Source organism: Coffea eugenioides, chromosome 5 (assembly GCF_003713205.1).
Source record: "Coffea eugenioides isolate CCC68of chromosome 5, Ceug_1.0, whole genome shotgun sequence".
NCBI lineage: Eukaryota > Viridiplantae > Streptophyta > Magnoliopsida > Gentianales > Rubiaceae > Coffea > Coffea eugenioides.
In genome coordinates, this window is record NC_040039.1 from 5,049,902 (window position 1) to 5,073,038 (window position 23,137).

Genomic DNA, 23,137 nt, shown 5'->3' on the forward strand with positions numbered 1-23,137 from the left:
AAAAACTTGGGGAAGCTTTTGACTTTTCTTCATCTTTGAACCTTTAGTATTTACGTTTCTTTTATTGGTATGTGGTTCGAAGAAAAACAGAGGGCTACCTCTTGTGACTGCTATTTCTGTGATAATGGCCACGGCTCTCTTTACAATTTCTTGGGGGTTTAGTTCATCAGTTATGAACTAATTTTCCAACTCTAGTCAAGAAGCAACGAAGGCTCTGGTTCGCCTAAAAATTATGAGATCGATCTAATTTAATCTTTTCCTTTTATTTATTGGTATTCACATATTCCTTGATTGCTATGTTTATGGTTATTTAATTCATTGATTGTCTTGGATCCGGATAATTAATTGATTTGGTAACCTATTGTCAATTAGGGCATTAAATCCGTAATTGTTTAATTGTCCTGAAATAGTGACAACTGGCATGATTAGATTCGTGCCAGGGGGATACGCGGGCTAATCTGAAATAACCCTGGTAGTGCGTTATTTGATTAGAATAGGGTTTCTCTAATACGTAAGGCAATTGGAAAATTAAATCTTACGGGCGTACCTAGGATTATTTCTTAATTAGAGCAGTGATTAACGGGCGTACCTTGGTCACCGACACAGTAAGGAGGGGTTGACTGTCATCGCTTGTTTGGCAGTTATAACCTATTTATCAGTAAATAATTGGAATTGGCCTGCATCAATGATCAATTAGGTGAACCATTGCTGAAGTTACATCTTGGCTAGCTCCTTAATTAATATTATTTTGGTTTTAGTGAATTCCATTTGACTTTTGGTTGCCTACTTTATTTTACTTTTAATTTTTTTCTTGTTTTAATTGATTTGGACCTTTACTTATTGTTGCTTTAAGTTCAGGGGATTGTTATTTAATTTCTAGTTAGTTAGTTATTTTTATTTTCTTGCTTGAATTTATTTGACTGTCATCGTTCCTATAAAATCACCCCCTGCGTTACTTTGGATTTCTTAAGAAACAAATATACCCAGTCCCTGTGGATACGACCCTACTTGCCCAGTCTGCAAATTCACAATTTCTTGTGAAAATAAATAACCATTCCATTCGGGTATATCGGATCAAGCAAACTCTTCGGGAACAGGGTGAATCAAGTAACCCATTGCACACCTAGAGTCCCTGCTCCAGTACTTGGAATTGGGTTTGGTCATTTTAACTGGCAATTAGGTTTAATTTTATTATTGCACAGGCTGATGACCTGTCAATTTTTGGCGCCGTTGCCGGGGACTGGCGTTATTATTTGTTTCTTTTTAAATTCATTTTTGTTCTAATTTTCTGGTATTTTTCTAGTGTATGCCTCGGTCTTCTCGTACAGGTGATTTGATTTTTGACCCTGAAGTAGAGAAGATCGCGCGTAGAACGAGAAAGGAAACCAGACAGCTCAGAGAGGAGCACTCCAGTGCTACATCTCAGAGACCTGAGTCAGGAGTTGAACCAACAGATTCATTTGGTGACACTTCGAGTGACTCGGAGCAAGAAGAAATTCCCATGGCTAATGCACGAACATTAAGGGAGTTGGCTGCCCCTAATTTAAATCAGCAGCCTTTGTGCATTACTTTCCCGAGTTTGAGTGAAAACACTTCATTTGAGTTAAAATCTGGTCTGAAACACTTCATTTGAGTTAAAATCTGGTCTGATTTCTCTTTTACCCTCTTTTCATGGTTTACCAGGTGAGGAGCCGTATAAGCATCTGCAGGAGTTTGATGTCGTGTGCAACAGTATGAAGCCCCCGGGCATTACAGAAGAGCAGATAAAAATGAGGGCATTTCCCTTTTCCTTGAAGGACTCTGCAAATGACTGGTTATACTACCTACCACCAGGAAGCATCACCACGTGGGACCAATTCAAGAAAAAGTTCTTAGATAAATATTTTCCTGCGTCCAGGGCTGCAAGTCTGAGGAAAGAAATCTGCGGGATCAAGCAGCACCCAGGGGAGTCACTCTATGAGTATTGGGAACGGTTCAAGAAGTTGTGCAGAATGTGTCCCCAACACCAAATAAGTGAGCAACTGCTCATACAGTATTTTTATGAGGGGCTCCTTTTCAGAGACAGGAGCATAATTGATGCTGCAAGTGGAGGGGCACTGGTGAACAAAACCCCTCAGGAAGCACGGGAGTTAATAGAGGGGATGGCAGAGAATTCACAACAATTCAGTTCGAGAGAGGACGTCCCAATACGTAAGGTGAATGACGTAGAGACATCCTCTATGCAGCAGCAGCTAACTGAGTTGACCTCGTTTGTTAGGCAACTGGCTGTAGGGAATGCATCTCAGGCCAGGGTGTGCGGGATTTGCACTGGTATGGGTCACTCTGCAGACATGTGCCCAATGCTTCAGGAAGAAACTGCAGAACAGGTGAACATGGCTGGCCACGCGCCCGCGCCAAGAAAGCAGTACGACCCTTACTCAAGTACCTACAATCCCGGGTGGAGAGATCATCCCAACCTCAGTTATGGAGAAAATAGGCAGCCCAACTTTGCACCGAACAGGCAGTCTAATTTCGTGCCAAATAAGCCACCAGGGTACCAGCAGCAGTACCAACCCCGACCACCTCCGCCCCCAAGCTCTGGTCCATCTTTGGAGGAGATGATGAAACAAATGATGGCAACCATTACGCAAAATCAGCAAAGGACGGAGACAACAATTATGCAAAATAAGCAAAGGACGGACTCCAAAATGCAGGACATAAGGAATCAGATAAGTCAAATGGCCACAACAATCAACCGTTTGGATTCCCAGAACCAAGGTAAATTGCCGTCTCAGCCTGAATTAAATCCGAAAAATGTGAGCGCCATGATCTTGAGGAGTGGCAAGGAAATTCAGGGGTCTGAACCTGTGATCCCTAAGGATAAGGATGAGGAAACGATCGAGGCTGAGCTTGAGAGAGAGGACAGCAATGGTGCAGACCCAAAGGTACTTCCAGACCCAGTAATTACAGTTAAAACTAACCCGCCTCCTTTTCCTAGCAGGTTGGAAAAATCAAAGAAGCAGGATAAGGAAAAGGAGATTTTGGAGGTTTTTCGCAAGGTTGAGATAAATATCCCCCTGTTAGACGCGATCAAACAAGTACCAAAATATGCCAAATTCCTAAGGGACTTGTGTGTCAACCGAAGGAGGTTGAGGGGAGATGAGAGGGTCATTGTTGGGGAGAATGTGTCAGCGGTCCTGCAGAGAAACCTTCCACCCAAGTGCTGGGACCCAGGTATGTTTACTATTCCCTGTAGGATAGGGAACACTGTGATTAGAAGGGCCATGTTGGATTTGGGAGCATCAATTAATGTCATGCCTAAATCTATCTATACTTCTCTAAAATTAGGTCCATTAAAAGAAACTGGAATAATCATTCAATTAGCTGACCGAACTAACGCATACCCTGATGGGTTGGTAAAAGTTAATGATTTGGTATTTTCAACTGATTTTTATGTACTTGATATGGATGATGATCACTCCCCTGATCCCTCACCATTGTTATTAGGTAGACCCTTTATGAGTACAGCACAGACAAAAATTGATGTTAACAAGGGTACCTTGTCCATGGAATTTGATGGGGAAATTGTGCATTTCAATATTTTTGATACTATGAAATATCCCTCAAACTCCAACTTTAGTTCAGTTTTCTCTGTGAGTGCTATTGACCCTGTAGTGCAGGAAGTGTTTGAAATTGTTGGCAGGGATGAGTTAGAGGTGGCTTTAACAAAGCACCTCGAGTTGGAGACAACTCCTGAGGTGGAGTGGAGCGAGGATCTAAAATGCACAATAGGTGCATTACACTCATTGCAGACCACCACGAAAAGGTATGAAGTCTTACCTATTTTTACTCCCGAACCTCACCAGAGGGTATTGCCATCTGTGGTGCAGGCACCTGTACTGGAGTTGAAACCTCTACCAGAGCACCTGAAATATGCATATCTGGGTGATAATGAGACACTCCCGGTGATTTTCTCATCGGCACTGTCAAAAATCCAAGAGAAGAAACTGATCCGGGTCCTTAGAGAGCATAAAGAGGCGATAGGTTGGACAATCGCAGACATTAAGGGGATCAGCCCGGCCATCTGTATGCACCGGATTAGACTAGAAGAGGATGTCAAACCTGTACGGCAGGCTCAAAGGAGGCTCAATCCCCTCATGATGGAAGTTATAAAGAAAGAAATTCTAAAATTGCTAGATGTGGAGATTATTTTTGCAATATCAGATAGCTCTTGGGTGAGTCCGGTCCAGGTAGTCCCAAAGAAGGCAGGAGTGACGGTAGAGGCCAACCAAACGAGTGAGCTCGTGCCAGTGCGCAAACCCACTGGATGGAGGCAGTGTATAGACTACCGTAGGCTAAACGCCGTCACTAAAAGGACCACTTCCCTCTCCCTTTCATTGACCAGATGGTTGAACGTCTAACTTGTGGGGCTTACTATTGCTTTTTGGATGGATTTTCAGGATATTTTCAGATAGCAATTGCACCAGAGGATCAAGAGAAGACAACCTTCACGTGCCCGTTCGGGACCTTTGCCTATAGACGAATGCCATTCGGGTTGTGCAATGCACCTGCAACATTGCAGAGGTGTATGGTAAGTATTTTTTCTGAATATGTGGAGAAAATAATTGAAGTTTTCATGGATGATTTCAGTGTGTATGGTGATAGTTTTGATACATGTCTAGATAACCTGAAATTGATCCTGATAAGGTGTATAGAGACTAATCTTGTGCTTAATTGGGAAAAATGTCATTTTATGGTTGAGCACGGGATAGTCCTGGGTCAAATTGTATCGTCTATGGGCATCGAGGTTGACAGGGCTAAAATAGATATTATATCTGTTTTGCCTTACCCCACTAGTGTACGGGAGGTACGCTCTTTCCTTGAACATGTAGGTTTCTATCGGAGGTTCATTAAGGATTTTTCAAAAATTGGGGCCCCGTTGTTCCAACTCTTACAAAAGGAGGTGACTTTCGAATTCAATGACAAATGTGAGAAAGCTTTCGACAAGTTGAAAGAGTTGTTGACCTCACCCCCAATCATCCAACCCCCTGACTGGAGTCTACCATTTGAGATCATGTGCGATGCCAGTGATCATGCTGTAGGGGCTGTGCTGGGGCAAAGACTGGGAAAGGCAGCCCACGTCATCTACTATGCGTCCCGAGCACTGAATGGAGCTCAACTGAATTACTCCACTACTGAGAAGGAGCTCCTAGCAGTAATTTTTGCTTTAGAAAAATTCAGGTCATATTTGCTAGGTGCTAACGTAATTGTATTTTCTGATCATGCAGCATTAAGGTACCTAATGACCAAGAAGGATGCCAAACCGAGACTCATCAGGTGGATATTGCTACTGCAGGAATTTGACTTAGAGATAAGAGATAAAAAAGGCTCAGAGAATCTAGTAGCAGACCATTTGAGTCGCATACCAGTTGGGGAGGATAGCGAGCCGTTGAAAGATGCATTCCCTGAAGAGCATTTATTTTCTTTAAATTCTCAATTGCCTTGGTATGCTGATCTGGTCAATTATTTGGTAACTGGTAATTTTCCTGCAGGTTGGCCAAAATCGAAGAGGGATAAATTGAAGAGCGACGCCAAGTACTTCATCTGGGATGACCCGTACCTGTGGAAGAGATGTGCAGATCAAGTGATGCGGAGATGTGTAAGTGAAGTGGAATTTCAATCAATTTTAGCTTTCTGTCATACTTTTGCCTGTGGAGGTCATTTTGGACCCAAGAGAACTGCTCATAAGGTTTTAGAAAGTGGATTTTATTGGCCTTCATTGTTTAGGGATGCCTATGTGTTCTGTAAGTCATGTGATCGCTGTCAAAGGGTAGGTAATATAGCCCGTAGAGATCAAATGCCCCAAGTCCCGTTGATTTTTGTTGAAATTTTTTATGTTTGGGGTATAGATTTCATGGGGCCTTTTCCTACTTCTTTTGGTTTTATATATATTTTGCTGGCAGTTGATTATGTGTCTAAATGGGTGGAGACTAAGGCCACTAGGACTAATGACTCGAAAGTAATTGCAGATTTTATCAGAGCTAATATTTTTGTGTGATTTGGAATGCCAAGAGCTATTGTCAGTGATAGGGGAACGCACTTCTGCAACAAAACCATAGCTGCATTGTTTCGCAAGTATGGTGTACTCCACAGGGTCTCAACGTCGTACCACCCTCAAACCAATGGACAGGCGGAGGTGTCGAATCGTGAAATCAAATCCATCTTGGAGAAAATGGTACGCCCCGATAGGAAAGACTGGAGTCAACGGTTGGAGGATGCACTCTGGGCCTATCGGACGGCGTACAAGACTCCTATAGGGATGTCACCGTACAGGCTGGTATTCGGGAAGCCGTGCCACCTTCCAGTGGAGTTCGAGCACAAGGTTTTTTGGGCGATAAAGCAATACAACATGAATCTAGAGGAGGCCGGTGCCCAACGAAAGTTGGATTTGCAATAATTGGAGGAGATTCAGAACGAAACCTACGAAAATGCATTAATTTATAAGGAGAGAAGCCGGACATTTCATGACCAACAAATTTCAAGAAAAACATTTGAAGTTGGTCAGAAGGTCCTCCTATACCAATCAAGGCTCAAGCTATTCCCAGGTAAGCTACGTTCCCGTTGGATTGGACCTTTTATTGTTACTCACGTTTTTCCATATGGTGCAGTCGAAATCCGAAGTGCTAAGACAGACAACAAGTTTGTGGTGAATGGACACCGTCTCAAACACTATTACGAAAGTTTTTCAGGTGGAGAAGTGGAGACAGTACATCTAGACGCACCACCGTGTCTTAATCAGTGACACTTTACCATGTCTAGCCAAAGACATTAAAGAAAGGCGCTCCTTGGGAGGCAACCCAATTGTTTCTTTTAATTGTTTGTTCATTTTCGTGTGGTAGTTTAGATGTGTTCTTCTTGAATTCGATTGATTTTGGGTTTCAGTTTTTGTTTTTGCTGATTTATAGGTGCCCTTCAGTCATGACGCGCCCGCGTGGTAACGTGCATGAAGCTCACGATCAGAAACTTCTGGGAGCTCTCTTACCCTCATGACGCGCCCCCGTGGTGATGTGCAGGAAGCTCACGACCAGAAACTTCTGGGAGCTCTCTTGCTCTCTTGACGTGCCCGCGTCACGTTCGCGGGAAAGGTAAGGATTCAAAAAAAAAAAAAAACCACACAGATACTCTTTCTTATCAACGTAGCTTTAGTGTCAAATATTAAAAAATAAATATATATATAATTAAATTAATTTCCGAAAAAAAAGAAGCGAAGAATTTAAAAAAAAAGGGAAAAAAAAGGGGGACATATTTTTCACCGCAGCTTTAGTTTCCAAATTTAAAAAACAAAAAAAACGGGAATTCCTTTCTTTTTCTTTCTTCTTTTTCCCTTCTTTCTTCTTTCTTTCTTCCTCTTTTCTTTCTTTCTCCTCCGCTGCTCCCCTGCTCTCTGCGCCCGCCACAGCCGAATCCATTTACCGCCACACACGGACGCCGCCCGCATCGAGCTCGCCGACCATCACCGTCTGATCTGCTTCAACCGCCACTACTGCCGCGCGCTCCACCAGCCCAAGCCGCCGCCATCGTCATCTCGCCACAAGCACCAGCCCAAGCCAGTGCCGCCTCCCCACGCCGCTGCCTCTTCAGCGCAGGCGGTGACAGCCTCCCTCGCTGCGGCCCTCCAACCTCCACCTAATCCGCAGCCAACAGCCCACTTCTGACACTCGCCGCCGCAGAGGAAGCCCCACGCGACTCCCTCCGCGCTCGGCCATAAGCCCAAGGCGCGTGCAGCAGCCTCTGTCCAGCAGCCACGCTCTGCACCCGGACGCAGCCATCCACCACCAGCTTCAACGCCGCTTCTCTGTCTGCCGCCTAGGGTAGTCCCAGTGGAGGTATTTGACACTTGCCCCCCAATTTCTCAGTGTTAGTCGGTGATATTTGGTAGTAGCTTGTGCATATTTGGGTGATTTCCGCCGGTGGTGCTGGTTGGGCTATTTTTGCTTGGAACTGCTATTTCTCTTGGGTTGTGTTACATTGTGCAATTAATTGGCCAACTGGAGCCATTTGAACCTCACGTTGCTTGTGGACATTGGTTGACTCGTTGTGAATTGCTGGGCACTATTTTGCTTGAATTGCTGGATAACTCGCGGAGGTTTCTTTTGGGGATTTTAGTTAAGTTATTTCTGAAATTGCTTGTTAAATTAGAGGGGCTGGCCGCGTGAATTACTTGTTGAGCTATCGTCACTGAGCTCATACCAGTTGGTTCGCCATCTGTGGGCCTTTGGGCATTTTTACTTGTTGAAACTCCTCTCTTTGTTTTTGATTGGGTTATTACTGGGAAATTATTGTTTTGTTCTGCTGAGTTTCCTTTGCTGGTTGCATTTGCTGGTTTCCATACCTGTTGGAGCTTTTGTTGCTTTGAGCTGACTGTTGGGTGACATGGTGAGACCAAAATCTTCCTCTAGGTCTAGGGCCCCTCAGTCTCAACCCCCTCCACAGGCCTCTATTCCTGTCAACTCACCTACCAACCTACCCTTCTCTTCTAGTGTTCGAACCTGTTTGGGTAGGGGTAGGGGTGCTCAGGTAGATACCCCTGCTCACTTTGGGGGGCATTTAACATTTACCAGACCCGCCGATCGGCAGAGATACGCTAAGGTCTGCGAGAGGCGTATCATATCCTGTAAGTCTTGTGATAGACTCTCTTTAGCTACCCTTGGTATACGGGAGGAGGTTGAGCAGATGTTCACAGCCATTGGGTGGCGCCCATATTTCCATATTTCTTGCCCCGCTTTTGTTGAGCTGATTCGGGAGTTTTACTCCACCTTTGAGTTCGAGTTGCCTACGAGATACACCGTTGAAACACCGAATGTCATTCATTTTCGGCTAATGGGTAGGGAGTTCAACTTCTCCATTACCCAATTCAATCTGACGTTTGGATTTATTACGAGAGAGTATACTGAGACTAGGGAATATGCGGAGAGTGCCTGTGATTACATAGAGCCATTTCTCTCCCACTACCATGATGTGTGGGAGGAAATGTCAGTCGATCAGCACCGCTACGACCCTTCTAGGTCGAGGAGCTCATTTCTTAAGGATCCTGATGCCCGATATGTTCAGCGGTTCTTAGCCTACAGCTACTCAGGGCGCAAGGACAGCTCCGGTATACTCTCTCATCCTGAGTTTTTCTTCCTCTGGAGTATGAAGAACAATATCAAGGTCAACTTGGGATGTTGGTTGGCGGCGCAGTTCAAGACTGTTTTGACCAAAAAGAACAAACCTCTAATTCTTGGCTCCTACATCACCCACTTGGCGACCCAGTTGGGAGTTTTAAATCTGGATGACCATGATCTCCATTTGGCATTCGAGATGGAGCGCCTGGACATGGACTGCTTAGAGAAAATGGGGGTCGTCGAGCGTCTGCCCAATGGTCTCCACCAGTTCACTCCTCCGGGACCACCTCGAGCCCCGGGTGCACACCATTCGACCCGGGCAGGGCCCTCTTCATTTCATGAGTCAGCCGAGGACACCGCTGGGCCATCATCTTCTGCGCCACCTCCACCATATGGGACAACTGAGTGGCAACAACTCCGGGAGCGGGTTCAGAATTTGGAGGCTCGAATGCTCAACGTCGACCTCAATGTAGCTGGCATAGCACAGAATTTGGCGCAATTTCTGCATCATACGGGCTTTCCTCCTCCAGCTCCGCCTCGCCCACCTCTTTGACCGGATTTCAGGGAAGTGTTGCTGTCCTCTCACCCACTTTTGTTGGTTATTTTTCACATTGAGGACAATGTGTCCTATAGGTGTGGGGGAGGTCTAAGGGGGTGCTAGTGTTTTTAGTTTTCTTTAGTTTTTAGTTTTATTTCTAGTTGCTCATTTGCTTACTTTCTTTTCTTGAAAAAAAAAAAGAAAGGAAAAAAAAACAGAGAAAAAAATGGATGTTGGTTTATTGCCTCTAATTCTACTTTTGCCAAGCTTTTAAAATAAAATTGTATCGGGTTACTGTGGTTGGGTCCAAGATATCTCCTTGGTGAATATCGGACTGCTTGGCTCTTTTGATTTCTTTGTTAACTTTTCTAGGCATAGGGAATGACTGTTGGCATTTTAATGCGAACTGGTCCAATATTGACTCCAGTTCTCCATGTTTGGCAATAATGAGGCGAGCTGCTCCTATGCGTGGTTATTAATGTTGTTATCTTGCGTTTTTGCATTATTTGGCTGTGAATAAGCTTGACTGTACTCCGCTAATAGGTGCTACTGAGTAACCGGGAATCTGCACCAACAAGTGTTGATTCTCGCGTCAAAAGGTGGTATTTTCTTTTTTATGAGTACGTGGTCGTATAGCGGTGAGAGCTGAGTAACCGGGCTCTTTCATCTAAAAATGTTGGAGTTCACGTCAAAAGGCTCCAACGGCTAGAAACTAAGTCTTTTGTGTTATTGCTATTATTATTGGAAATGAAAAAAAATTGGAAAAAATGAAATGAAAAAAGAGAAGAGAAAAAAAAAAGAAAAGTGCAGGTTGTGTAATATGTTAGAGGTCAGCTTGCCCATTTATGGACTGGATATGGAGGCTTTGGTTAGTATTTGAATTGTTTACTGATAAATGCTGTGTGCCATTCCTTTTTCTTAGAGTAGTTAACCTGGAAATTGAAGGAATTTGCTGTTTAGGGGCTAACCGGGGGGATGCTTCTTGGATTTTAATCACTAGTGCTCGATATATGTTTTTCTGGATATCTTGGCAATTTGGTAGATAGAGCAATGACCGTCATCAAATTTTGGTGTCTGTACCCTTTTCGTATGCTTGAGGGCAAGCATGATTTAGGTGTGGGGGGAATTGATAGGTTACAATTTTATTACTTATTTTATTATTAATTTTCCCTATTATCTGACCGGATGTGGATTAATTAGTAGATTCTACTCACTTTTCATAAATTGCATTTATTTCAGGGAGTAGAACGAAAATATGATAACAGGTGCCAATTTGACAGAAAAGAAATGCAGATGATAGAGCTTGTCCAAAGGGTATTTTTGGAAATGAAGATATTATGCCCATTTTGGTAAATTCCGCGAGGGAAGGACACCTGGGAGGGCTTGGTTCTGCTGAGGTGCGCCGCAATTAAAAGAGGAAAAGAAGGAAGTTCAGCGGAGAGCTTTTTTTGAGCTTTCTCGGCTGTAGCTTAGCAGAAATGCTTGACCTTTCCCTTGGATTTGATGTTTAGCTTTAGAAACTCACGGATGATAGGAGAAAGCATTGGTTAGCTTTGAGCTTTGACTTTTCTTCCTTTATTTTGAATCCTGCGCATGCAGGAACAAAAACTTGGGGAAGCTTTTGACTTTTCTTCATCTTTGAACCTTTAGTATTTACGTTTCTTTTATTGGTATGTGGTTCGAAGAAAAACAGAGGGCTACCTCTTGTGACTCTGCTATTTCTGTGATAATGGCCGCGGCTCTCTTTACAATTTCTTGGGGGTTTAGTTCATCAGTTATGAACTAATTTTCCAACTCTAGTCAAGAAGCAACGAAGGCTCTGGTTCGCCTAAAAATTGTGAGATCGATCTAATTTAATCTTTTCCTTTTATTTATTGGTATTCGCATATTCCTTGATTGCTATGTTTATGGTTATTTAATTCATTGATTGTCTTGGATCCGGATAATTAATTGATTTGGTAACCTATTGTCAATTAGGGCATTAAATCCGTAATTGTTTAATTGTCCTGAAATAGTGACAACTGGCATGATTAGATTCGTGCCAGGGGGATACGTGGGCTAATCTGAAATAACCCTGGTAGTGCGTTATTTGGTTAGAATAGGGCTTCTCTAATACGTAAGGCAATTGGAAAATTAAATCTTACGGGCGTACCTAGGATTATTTCTTAATTAGAGCAGTGATTAACGGGCGTATCTTGGTCACCGACACAATAAGGAGGGGTTGACTGTCATCGCTTGTTTGGCAGTTATTACCTATTTATCAGTAAATAATTGGAATTGGCCTGCATCAATGATCAATTAGGTGAACCATTGCACGCCGCCTCTGTTCGCCGCCTCCCAGTTCCAGCTCTTCCTTGCCATCAACCAGCTGCTCCAGCCGCCCGCCGCGGCTACTTTCCTCCACCGCGCGCCACCCTCTTCCTCTCTCTCTCTCCGCTGCTGTCTGCCACCAGCCCTCTCTCCACCACCCGATCTGCTCCACAGTCGCGCGAGCTCTACTCCATCGCGCGCGGCCGCACTACTACCAGCTCCACCAAGCGCCATCCGCCCACTTTCCACCGCTCGCCACTACCGCTGCGTGAGTGACACCGACACTGCCACCTACCTCGAGCTCCACCAGCGAGCTGTTCCTCGCTCACTCCATCGCGCGAAGACCAGGCGAGCACGGCCGCAGCTTCTCACCGCCACTGCGCACCTCTGATCTCCTTCTCCCTCTCGTTGCCACAGCAACCCAGCTCTCTTGCGCACGGCGAGCCAACTAGCTGCTGCCCATGGCTTGCTCTCACACCGCGAGCCTCCCTGTCCCCTTCCTCAGCGCCGCCAATCCATCAGACAGGTTTGGAATCAACTGGGCTCCCACCTGTTGCTTTAATTAGTAAATCAATTCGAGTAATTTGTTGGGAATTGTTTGGGTTTCGATGACCCAGAGTTTCTGTGGAAAAGTTGGATTATTTCTGTGGTTGTTTGTTGAATTGGGTGGCATTTGCGTTGCTTGTTGAAATTGGACGAATTTACTTCAATTGTTGGGAGTGTTCTGTCCATTGATTCCAGTGCTGATTTCACGAGCAATTCTATTGCAAATCTGGTTGCAAATCTGCAGTTGCATGTTCATTTCAATTACTGATTAGGAAGGGCTTTATCTATGATCTTGGACAACTCCCCTGTGCGAGTCATTGACTGATTTACGGGTTTAATTCTTCCTTGGGTTGGTTTTTCGTCTTCAGTGGACGGGGTTCCCACCTGGGTTCCTCTGCTTGCTTTGTCCATTATACTTTTAGCCCTCTGTTGACTTTCTTTGGAGATTTGGAATTATTCACTGGTTACTGGATAAATATTGGGGGTTATTGCTTGAATTGTTAGGACCGTAGTAGCGCAAATTTCTGGGTTGTTTGTTGAATCGGAAGGGCATTGTGACCCCTGCATCGCTTCTTGAAGTTAGTTAGCTAATTTTGGTTTACTGGGTGTGTTTAGTCTCTTGATTTCACTTGCTTTCTGTAGTCGTTTCAATTGAGTTCATTTGCTGCCTTTGTTGGAGCATCTGTTGCGAGTGTGGCATTGTATAGCTTCTACTGTTGGCTGATGCATTGGTGGCCATAGGTAGTGTTTACTCTGCTCTGTTATAGCTATTTCATTGATTTTGGACTACGTTTTGCACCAGTGGTACTGGTTGGGGTATTTTGACTAGCATTTGTTATTTCCAATTGGTTGGCTACCTGATTGTGATTGTGTGGTTATTCTCCAATTTCTATACTGCTATTACTGGAATTGCTGCTTTTGAGTTGAGAAATTAACTGTCTATTTGGAGGCTTTGTTGAGATTTTGGGTGGACAGAGTTTTGCATTTGCTGGTTGAATTGAGTTATGATGACTCAGAACTTGGGCGCGTACTTCCACCACATCGGTTTCCCTCCATCGTCCCCGCCTACCCCGTAGCCACTTGAGAGGGAAGTTTCGTTGTCCTTTTCACTTTAACTGCTTTATTTCCTCCATTGAGGGCAATGTAGGATCTAGGTGTGGGGGGCAGCTGTGCTAGTTTTTCTACTTTTTAGTTTTTCTTAGATGTTTTTGCTTTCTTTTTTTTAATTTGCTATTTGTCTACCTCTCGTTCAATTTCTTTCTTCCTTTTTAATGATTAGCTCATAAGTGATGCCAAAGTTTGATGTTGGATTATTGCCTCTATTTCTACTTTTGCCAAGTTTTGATAATAAAAGGGTGTCGAGTTAATGTGGTTGAATCCAAAAACATCTCTTTGGTGAATATCGATGATTGCTTTACTCTTATAATTTTTTTGGTTAACTCTCCTAAGCATAGGGAATGACTGTTGGCATTTTCATGTGAATTGGTCCGGTTATTAACCTTAGTTCTCCATATTTAAAAATGAGGCTAGCAGCTGCAAAGTTCCTTTTGATTTTTGTGTTATTTTGAATTTTTGGTATTATTTGGCTGGAATAAGAGTTGACTGCACTCCGCTAGTATTTACTACCGAGTAACCGGGGATCTTCACCGAAAGTGTCGATTCTCGCGTCAAAAAGTAGTAATTGCTATGAGTACGTGATCACGTGGCGATAGAAGCTGAGTAACCGGGCTCCTTCATCTGGCCAATGTTGGAGTTCGCGTCAAAAGGCTCTAATGGCTAGCGACTAAGTCTTTTGTTACTATTGAGAAAAGAAAAAAAAAAGAGAAAGAGAAAAAAAAAAGAAGGAAAAAAGTGGAAGTTAGAAAAATGTGAAAAAAAAGTGAAGGTTGTGTTAGTGTGTAATAAAAGTCAGCTTGCCGAATTATGGATTTAATGTTGAGATTTTGGTTAATAGTTGGACCATTTACTGATAAATGTTGTGCGTCATTCCTTTTTCTTAGATTAGTTAACCTGAAATTAGAGAAGTTTGTGGTTTAGAAGCTAACCGGAGTGATGTTTCTTGGACTTGACCATTGATGCTTGATTATTATTTTTCTTGGTATTTTGGCAATATGGTAGATGGAGCAATGACCATTGTCAAATATTGGTGTTTGTTTACTGTTCTTATGCTTGAGGACAAGCATGATTTAGGTGTGGGGGAAATTGATAGGTTGCAATTTTATCATTTATTTTATTATTAATTTTCCCTATTACCTGACCTGATGTGAATTAATTATTAGATTCTACTCATTTTTCGTAATTTACATATATTTCAGGGAGTAGAACGAAAATACCATAATAAGTGCCAATTTGACAGTTATCAGGAAAGAGTTCAAGTAGCAGGCATTCAGGGTATTTTTGGAACAAGGAGACACAAGTCCTTTTTGGTAATTTGCGGAAGATAGAATAAAAGGAGGAAAGGAACGAAGGGTTGGGGAGCTTCTTCTTCCTCCGGAGGCTTCGGTCTTCTTCCCCTGGAGGGGGCCGCCGCACAGGAAGGAATTAGAGAGAATAGGAATGGAGGGACAGCCACTGTCTTGCTTTTCTTCTTAGTTTCCCGTTCTTCTAGTTTAGCTTAGAACTTTGACTTTTCTTTCCTAGGAGCTTTGAGTGGTTTCTTTTCCTCCGTATGTGAGGAGAATAAAAAACAATCAAGTACTTCCTGTAGCTTTTCTTTTAGTCAGTATTCCATTGAATTGAATTTACCCATTTTTCCAATTGATGGCTGCGGTTCTCCCTTCAATTTCCAGTAGATTTAATTCATCAAATATGAACTAGTTTCTTCATTCTAGTCAAGGGACAACGGATGCTTTGGGTCACCTAAAACTGAGAGATCGATTTAATTTTATCTTTTTCTTTTATTTATTGGTATTTGCATATTCCCTGATTGCAGTGCTTATGGTTGTTTAATTAATTGATTGTCTTGGATCCGGATAATTAGTTAATTTAATAATCTATTGTCAATTGGGACGTTAAATCCGTAATTGTTTAATTGTCTCAAAATAGTGATAACTGGCATGATTGGGTTTGTGTCAGGGGAATATGCGGGCTAATCTGAAATAACCCTGGTAGTGCGTTATTTGGTTAGAATAGGGCTCCTCTAATTTGTAAGGCAATTGGGGAATTAAATCTTATGGGCGTACCTAAGATTATTTCTCAATTAGGGCAGTGATTAACGGGCGTACCTTGATCACCGACACATTAAGGAGGGGTTGACTGTCATCGCTTGTTTGGCAGTTATAACCTATTTATTAGTAAATAATTGGAATTGCCTTTGTTTCAATGATCAATTAGGTGAACCATTGCTGAAGTTATTCCTTGTCTAGATCCTTAATTATCACTCATTTGATTTTAGTAATTTGTTATTTAATTTTTAGTAGTTTCTTAAATTTTATTTGAATTTCTTTGATTGTCACCTTCTGCATAAAAACACCCCCTTGTCACTGTGAACTTGAAAAGAAATAATTACTCCCAATCCCTGTAGATTCGACCCAACTCACCGCTATCTACAGAAATCACTTTTAGTTTGAACAGGTTTTATTATTGCACAGGCTGACAACCTGTCAATTAACTACAAGATTTCCACTAATTTGGCACTTGATCCACAGAGCATGGGCTTGCCTGCCCTGTTCTAGGATTGCTAAGGAACCACAAGCCCTAAAGACTGATGCAAAAGTATAGTATCAAACCATTTTTTCTCATCTTATGGAACATGCTCAAGCCCACCTCTTCCAACCCTTTCTGCACATAGCCTGCAATCAGCGAATTCTGTGAGACATATCCATTCGTAACTTATCAAAAAGAATACGGTCTAGATTAAAATCTCCCGCCTTTGCATATAAAATCAGCAATTTAACATTTAGATAATCATTGGGAACACATCCAGTGATTATCATATGCAAATGGATTTTTTTCCCATAAAGTCTTGCAAAAGAAGAGAATAAGTTTCCGATTCTACTTGAACCCGTGCATGGCATAACATCCGAACAGCTTCCACTGCTCTTCTTGACAAACAGAGATCCTTCAAAGTCTCATCCAAGTGAAGGGTAATCTCTCTCGCATCAGCTTGAAAACTGGGAATGTCATCAACGATGATTTAATTTGACAGCTAGAAACTCACTATTTGACTCTCATGGCCTACATTGATACCATTTACTTCAGCTATAGAAACAATTATATACTTGCATCAATCCCTTATGCAGAACCCACATAAAAAAAAGGTTTTAGTGTATTAATACGGCGAATTATCAATATGGCTCTTGCCCAAGCATGTATAACTGAACCAATTTAAGCTTGTATTCATCGTCAGCACAGAACCCACATAAATTAGTACAAGTTATGCAGAAAAAAGAAATTAAAATACATATTTTTGCTGTATTAATACAGAAATATATAAAGTTTTTATATGTCAGAGCATTCAGTTTCCACTAAAAATCCAACAAACTAACTAAAAAGTGCAAGATTATTAAGAACACAATCAATGGCAATCAAGATATGGTGATTAATAAAACAACTATGAAATTAAAAAGAGAAAGAGAAAAAAAAAAGAAAGAAAGAAAGGGGAACCTTACTTTCCATTGCTGCTCTCGGTCTTAATCCTCCTGAGAAGAGTGGAAGTTTTTCCGGCGAACATGGGTCCAACAATCACGTGAATTTCACTAGCAATTCTAGACATCCATTGAATTTATTTGCAAATTCTAGACACCCATTGAATTGATTTGATTTGTTTCTTTGCAATAGTTAGTATATCCTCTTGAAATTCTAGACACCCAGTAAAGATTGTTCTATGAATTTCTTTCTTGAACCATAAAATTCATTTTTAATTGTTCTATGAATTTACTTCTTTCTTTATTGAATATTTGGAGATGCCAAGGATTTTACGGTGATAACTATTGCAAGAAAACGAAGACGTCCTACATAGGCACATTGAAGTTCCAGTTAGCTGGGTATTGGCGTTTCCTATTTTAATAGGAAGGATTATACGTTTGATGTGATAAAAACAATTTGAAATTGGCCTGAATCCATAATCAGCCCGCATTTTATCTGGTATTTTGTATACAAAGACTTGCACTTACCATATTTTGACATGTAAAATAGAAATAAGAATAGGCTCGAAAAATAGTTGAAGGTGAATTCATCTAGGTTGCGAAATTAACCTTTTCTATTGTTAATTAGAACATTCATGTTTAATTAGTTTTCTGGGTGTTAAAATTTTTATACAAACATCATTCTACAAGTGCATAACCAAGCAATGTTCATCCCACCATATTAATTTCAAGACCTAAAGAAAGTCGTATCTTTTTTTTTTTCCTTCTTTGTTATTGTAATTTGTACCTTATCCCTCTGCATACATACATCAGAAAAGGTGTTTTCCCATCTATTTTTATTTTTCTAATAATAAAGAAGGCAAAGAAATTGAGGGAATATGTCGAACTTCTACTTCTTTTTCTACTTGTCCCTTTCCATCCTGTTTAATTCATTTTATAATTTCTTCAATTTACAAAAATATTCAATACAACATATTAAACACTTTTCATATTTTATTTAAATATATTAAAGAAAGCTTGAAATGGTCTCATGACCACTGATGCACTCCACTCAAACTTAATTATATTCTGCAATTTCTATCGCAATGAATCTTTTGTTCCACTCCTTGTTCTACTCACTATTACACTTTTTATTATATTACTATTTTTTCTTTATAAACATCATATTATAATTATTTTTTTCTATAAAGATCCAATAACTATTAATTGAGCAATACACAAAATTTAAAAATTTAAAAAATCAAATTACACAAAAAATTATTTTTAGGAATTTTTTGCTGTATTTTTTATTTTATTTTTCTTTTTTTGAGACTATTGTATTTATTTTTTCCTATGTTTTTAGTTATTTAATAGTAAAAAAAAGAATTGAAATATGATATTTATGGAAGAAAATAACAATATAATAAATAGTAAGATGGAGAGGGGAATAGGGAGTGAGACAGAAGATCTGTTGCAAATTTCAATTGGATTCTTCTTTCTAAGTTTGGAAAGAAAGATTGTATTATTTTAATTTTTTTCAAAATTTAGATAAATTATGGTTAATTTTATGTTAGAAGATACTATACACGCGAATTAGAACAATGAATTAGGACCACCAAAAATCTCACTCAAGTGCAAATAAATCCTAGACAATGACTCAGTTTATATATTAATATTTGATTGTAACATTTCTAACAACTAATACGGTAATTTAATTATCTTTAATTATCTTATGTACGTTACAAAGTTTCTTTCTTGTGCTAAATCACCAATGCAAAGTTTTTTTTGTCCCCTTCCCTTTGGAACTTTTCCCTTGTTTCCTTTCTTCTTAATCTTTGCCAATGCGTCACAGGCTCTAAGCAAGTTTTCCACGAATGGAACGCTAGCCTTGCTGATTGGAGTTTTCCCCTATTGATGCGTGAGTACTTGGGAAAGCTGAAGCTGCCATTGTTATTTACATACTAGCAATAATTTTTGTTTTACATACTAGCAATAAATACAAATTTAATAATCTAGCATAAACATTTTGGTCTTTTACTCCCATTTTCTAAGAGAATGGAAATACATATGGTTAATGACAAGTAATGCTTTGTCCCTAGCCGCTAGCCCCACGGTTAGTCGTTTCCTGCAAGACCTTTTCAGTGGACAATCACTTTTCAAATTCCAATTCAATCTACAAATGGTGGTGGCATCAGACCAAGTTAAGCAAAATAGCTTGGTTTAGTTGCTCTTTGAAATAGGCAGTAAGGTGGTCTGTCATTCCTCATACAATTGCTATCATGTACCTCAAGGAAGATGCTGTATAGCAAGTTATCTTCTACCATGCAGGCCTAGATCAGAAAATGAGAGATGTTATTAAAGTTAAAAAAATTCTAATCAGGTCAACCAATCATTCTATATCGCAATCAGCAAAGTAGCAGATGGCATTGTAACGGACAAAGATAATGCATAATCGATTAAGTCATGCAAAGACTAGGCAATCAAATGCATATCCAGTAAACAATACAACAAGATGTAAATGTATAACTGATTTTTTTTCACTATTAACTCTTCCAACTGCATAATACAACTAGCAAATAAGTTTTTTGAATGCTTGTTTAAAATTTTACTGTCGCTTATTATAAAAGTTATAGGCAATTTTTTTTTCTTTTTTACTCTTTTCTTTTTCTTTTTCTTCCTTTCTTTTTTCGTTTCTTTCCTCTCTCCTCCTTGACACCACCACCTCTGGAGTTTGAGCAAATTCCAGAGCAAAAGCTCCAGCGGAGAAAGATCGGAACGGCCAAGGAAATAACAACAGCCCTCGCTTCTTTATACAATCAGACTAAAAGAAAGAAAAAGTAAAAAAAGAAGCAATTCTGAGAGTTCCAGTGAGAACTCTACGCCTTTTGTACATTCATCCGTTCCACCATCAACGCCACCGCACCACTTCCTTCTTCTTGGGTCTTTCAAAATCTTTTCGAGAAAAGTAGCAAAAATAAACGTGTTTATTCCCTTTCTGGCACTGCACCACCACCTCCACCTCCCCGGCCGCCTCCTCCAAATTCAATATTCAATAACTTGTTTAAAGGCGGGAGGAAGAGAGAGGAGGGGATGGGAGGGGAGGAGGAGAGGGAGAACAAAAAGAAAAAGAAAAAAAAAAAGGTGGCCACCATAGGCACCGGCGCCCGTTGGTCTTGTGTGACGGTAGAGGTGGTGATGGGTTGAGGTGGAAGAAGAAAGGAGGAAGAGAATTTTTTTTTTTTTTTGTGTGTTTTGTGTATTTTGAAACAGAACGGATCTTCTGTTCCACACCCTGTGCCACTCTCTGTCCCATTTTTTATTATATTGCTATTTCTCCTTCATAAACATCATGTTTTAATTCTTTTTTGTTTCCTTAAGATCCAATAGCTATTAATTGAGTAATACACAAAATTTAACAAACTCAAAAAATCAAAATGCATAAAAAATGAGATTTTTTGTGAATTTTCTGCTGTATTTTTTAATTTTCTATTATATATTACTTTTTTGAAGCTGTTGTATTTATTTTTTACTTAATTAATAGTTATTGGATCTTAAGAAAATAAAAAAGAATTAAAACATGATATTTATGAAGGAGAAATAGCAATATAATAAAAAGTGAGACAGAGAGTGGTACAGGTGTGAGACAGAAGATCCGTTGCGATTTTGAAATGTGTAGTCTAAAACTTTGAGAAGTTTTTTGAGATTACTGTAGTTAAGTAGTTAAAAAATTTGTAGAAGACAAACTTGGCAGAAACTCACTTTGCCAAAGGGGGCCTTAGTAAATTAAAAAACTTTTGAACCTTAAGACTAGTATGCTATACTGGAGGCGCTACGAAAGAGCTTTCTTTAGTGATCCTAAAAATATATATGATTTTGCTAGTAGATATAAACCAATCTCTAATTAACAGTCACTTATCAAATTCTATTCTCAGTCTATAGACACTGGCATCAGACTAGGCTCCATTTGTAGCATACATTTTTGACAAAAGTGTGTACTTTACAACCTTGTTCAGCTCAAAAGCGAAAAGCTTTGAAGCTGCTCATTCTGCTGCAATTACGGTTAGAAAATAAATTCTCCAGGTAAAGGAACACGAGCTAACATGGCAAACATCCTCAATCACACAGAGTTCTATGCAGGACAATGTCAAGTTGACAACATTTCCAGGTAAAAGAACGTGAACAAAAATGTTAGATTGTGATCAACCAAGGATCAAAGAGCAGGCTTGCTTTGCATCAAAAGGCAGCATAGGCAACTTAAATGAATGTAACTATACACAACCAGAATCGATGAGAAAATGTCAACTATAAAAACTTTATTGGTGAAATCTTGACCTACAATTGCATCTGTTATGTACAAAAACTAAGGCAGCTTAGTTATGAGAAAGACACATAGGGAAAGAAAGAAGGTTAGCATGATTAGAAACGAGTTATAAACAAATAATCCAGGTAAGCTAATTATTAACATCATCAATATCCCAATCTATCTCTCTTCATCTCAAGATCTCTCACCAAAAGTGTTCATCACTAGCTCGTTCATACTGAACTTCAAAAATTCTATCATTGGTTAGGTTATCTCATAATTATTGTTGCATAAGCACAAGACAAGAATCTCAAACCAGTAATGGGGAAAAAAAACTAAATCAGTATACTAACGTTTCATTAATTAGCAAAGGAAAGGTGGCAATTTTTAAGATCAAGTTAGCAAAATAATGCAATTCTTATACAGATGGCACATGTACCGCTGCAGAGCCATCCTTTAGTGTATTATCAGATTAAAGAAGGATACAATTTATCTTTCATCTTTCTCTAAATTAGTTAGAATGATCAATATTTGGACACCCAAATTATGGTTGGTGCTATGGCTAATGTAGAAGCAACATTCTTATAACAAAAACTACAAACAAATTTGAGTCAAGTGGGCAAGGATTAGAATAACAATGAAATTCAAGTTTTTTTTTTTTACCGGAATTCAAGTTAATAGAACACAACAATGTAAAAGAACTTCATCTAGGAATCCATCTTCCTCATTCCTTGTACTCCAACCATAAATTTATGACTTCCATCAAAATTATTTAGGATATATAGTTATTAGTTGACATCAAGAAACCCAATCAACGATGGCTCATGCTTATGGAAGTAAAGACCATGATGCAAACATCTAGACATTTTACATGGGATGATAAACCAACCAGGCAATTAATTAATATTTAAATTAATACCACAAGTGTACCATTTCACTTTCAAAGGAAGGCAACAAAATACAAATATTTGAGCACAAGATATAGAGCGTCAATGATAAGAAAGTACACTCAAATCGACGAGGTCAATAATGAAGAATCTATGTACAAGGGATGCCCCCAACATATAATGCCGAGAAGACTAAACACACGTAAATGAGAGTAGATGTTCAATGGTGGCAAAGGTGGAGGAGGAAGATGAGTAAGAGGAGAGACGAGGAGTCGGTGACGGGAATATAGGTAGAGGTAGAGGAGGGAGTATGGAAGAAGGCGGTGGAGGAAGATGTGGAGGAGAAAGAGGCAGATAAATGGCTGTAGGTCTGTGCTAAGAGAAAGAGGACTTACGTTTTTTCTGGTTTCATTCTTCATTGATTATATAGACACCCGTTTACTAATTTAATTCATCTAGATCCATGTGAACCCAATTAGGGGGTGAATTGCGGAATTAGAATTGTAATTCTCAGATCTTACTGAAGAATTAAATTTGTAGAATTCAAGGCCCATAGAATTCGAATTAAATTCTAATTCTTTATCATTGGTAGTGTCCAAACCACATATTTGGAATTGGGTTCCAACTCCAATTCTAGGTCTCCAAAGAGAACCAAACACACCTTTTAAGTGTTTTTCAGTTGATTGACTTATAATCAATGTAAGGTGCGCAATTTAATTGGGCTATTTACCCAGTTTGCCAATCAACTTACAAGCAAGAATCCAATCATGCCAGCATGAATAAGGTTAATATTAACTGAATTGGACATGATTCCCAAGGTGAAGTTGAGTTAATAACTAGTATTGTGA

At 40.1% G+C, this 23,137-nt stretch overlaps 1 pseudogene; it reads right to left on the bottom strand.

The window, feature by feature from the left end:
• LOC113771059 overlaps positions 1 to 17,251 on the bottom strand; it is a 31,278-nt pseudogene extending 14,027 nt beyond the window's left edge.
• Positions 17,252 to 23,137: the final 5,886 nt, after the last annotated feature.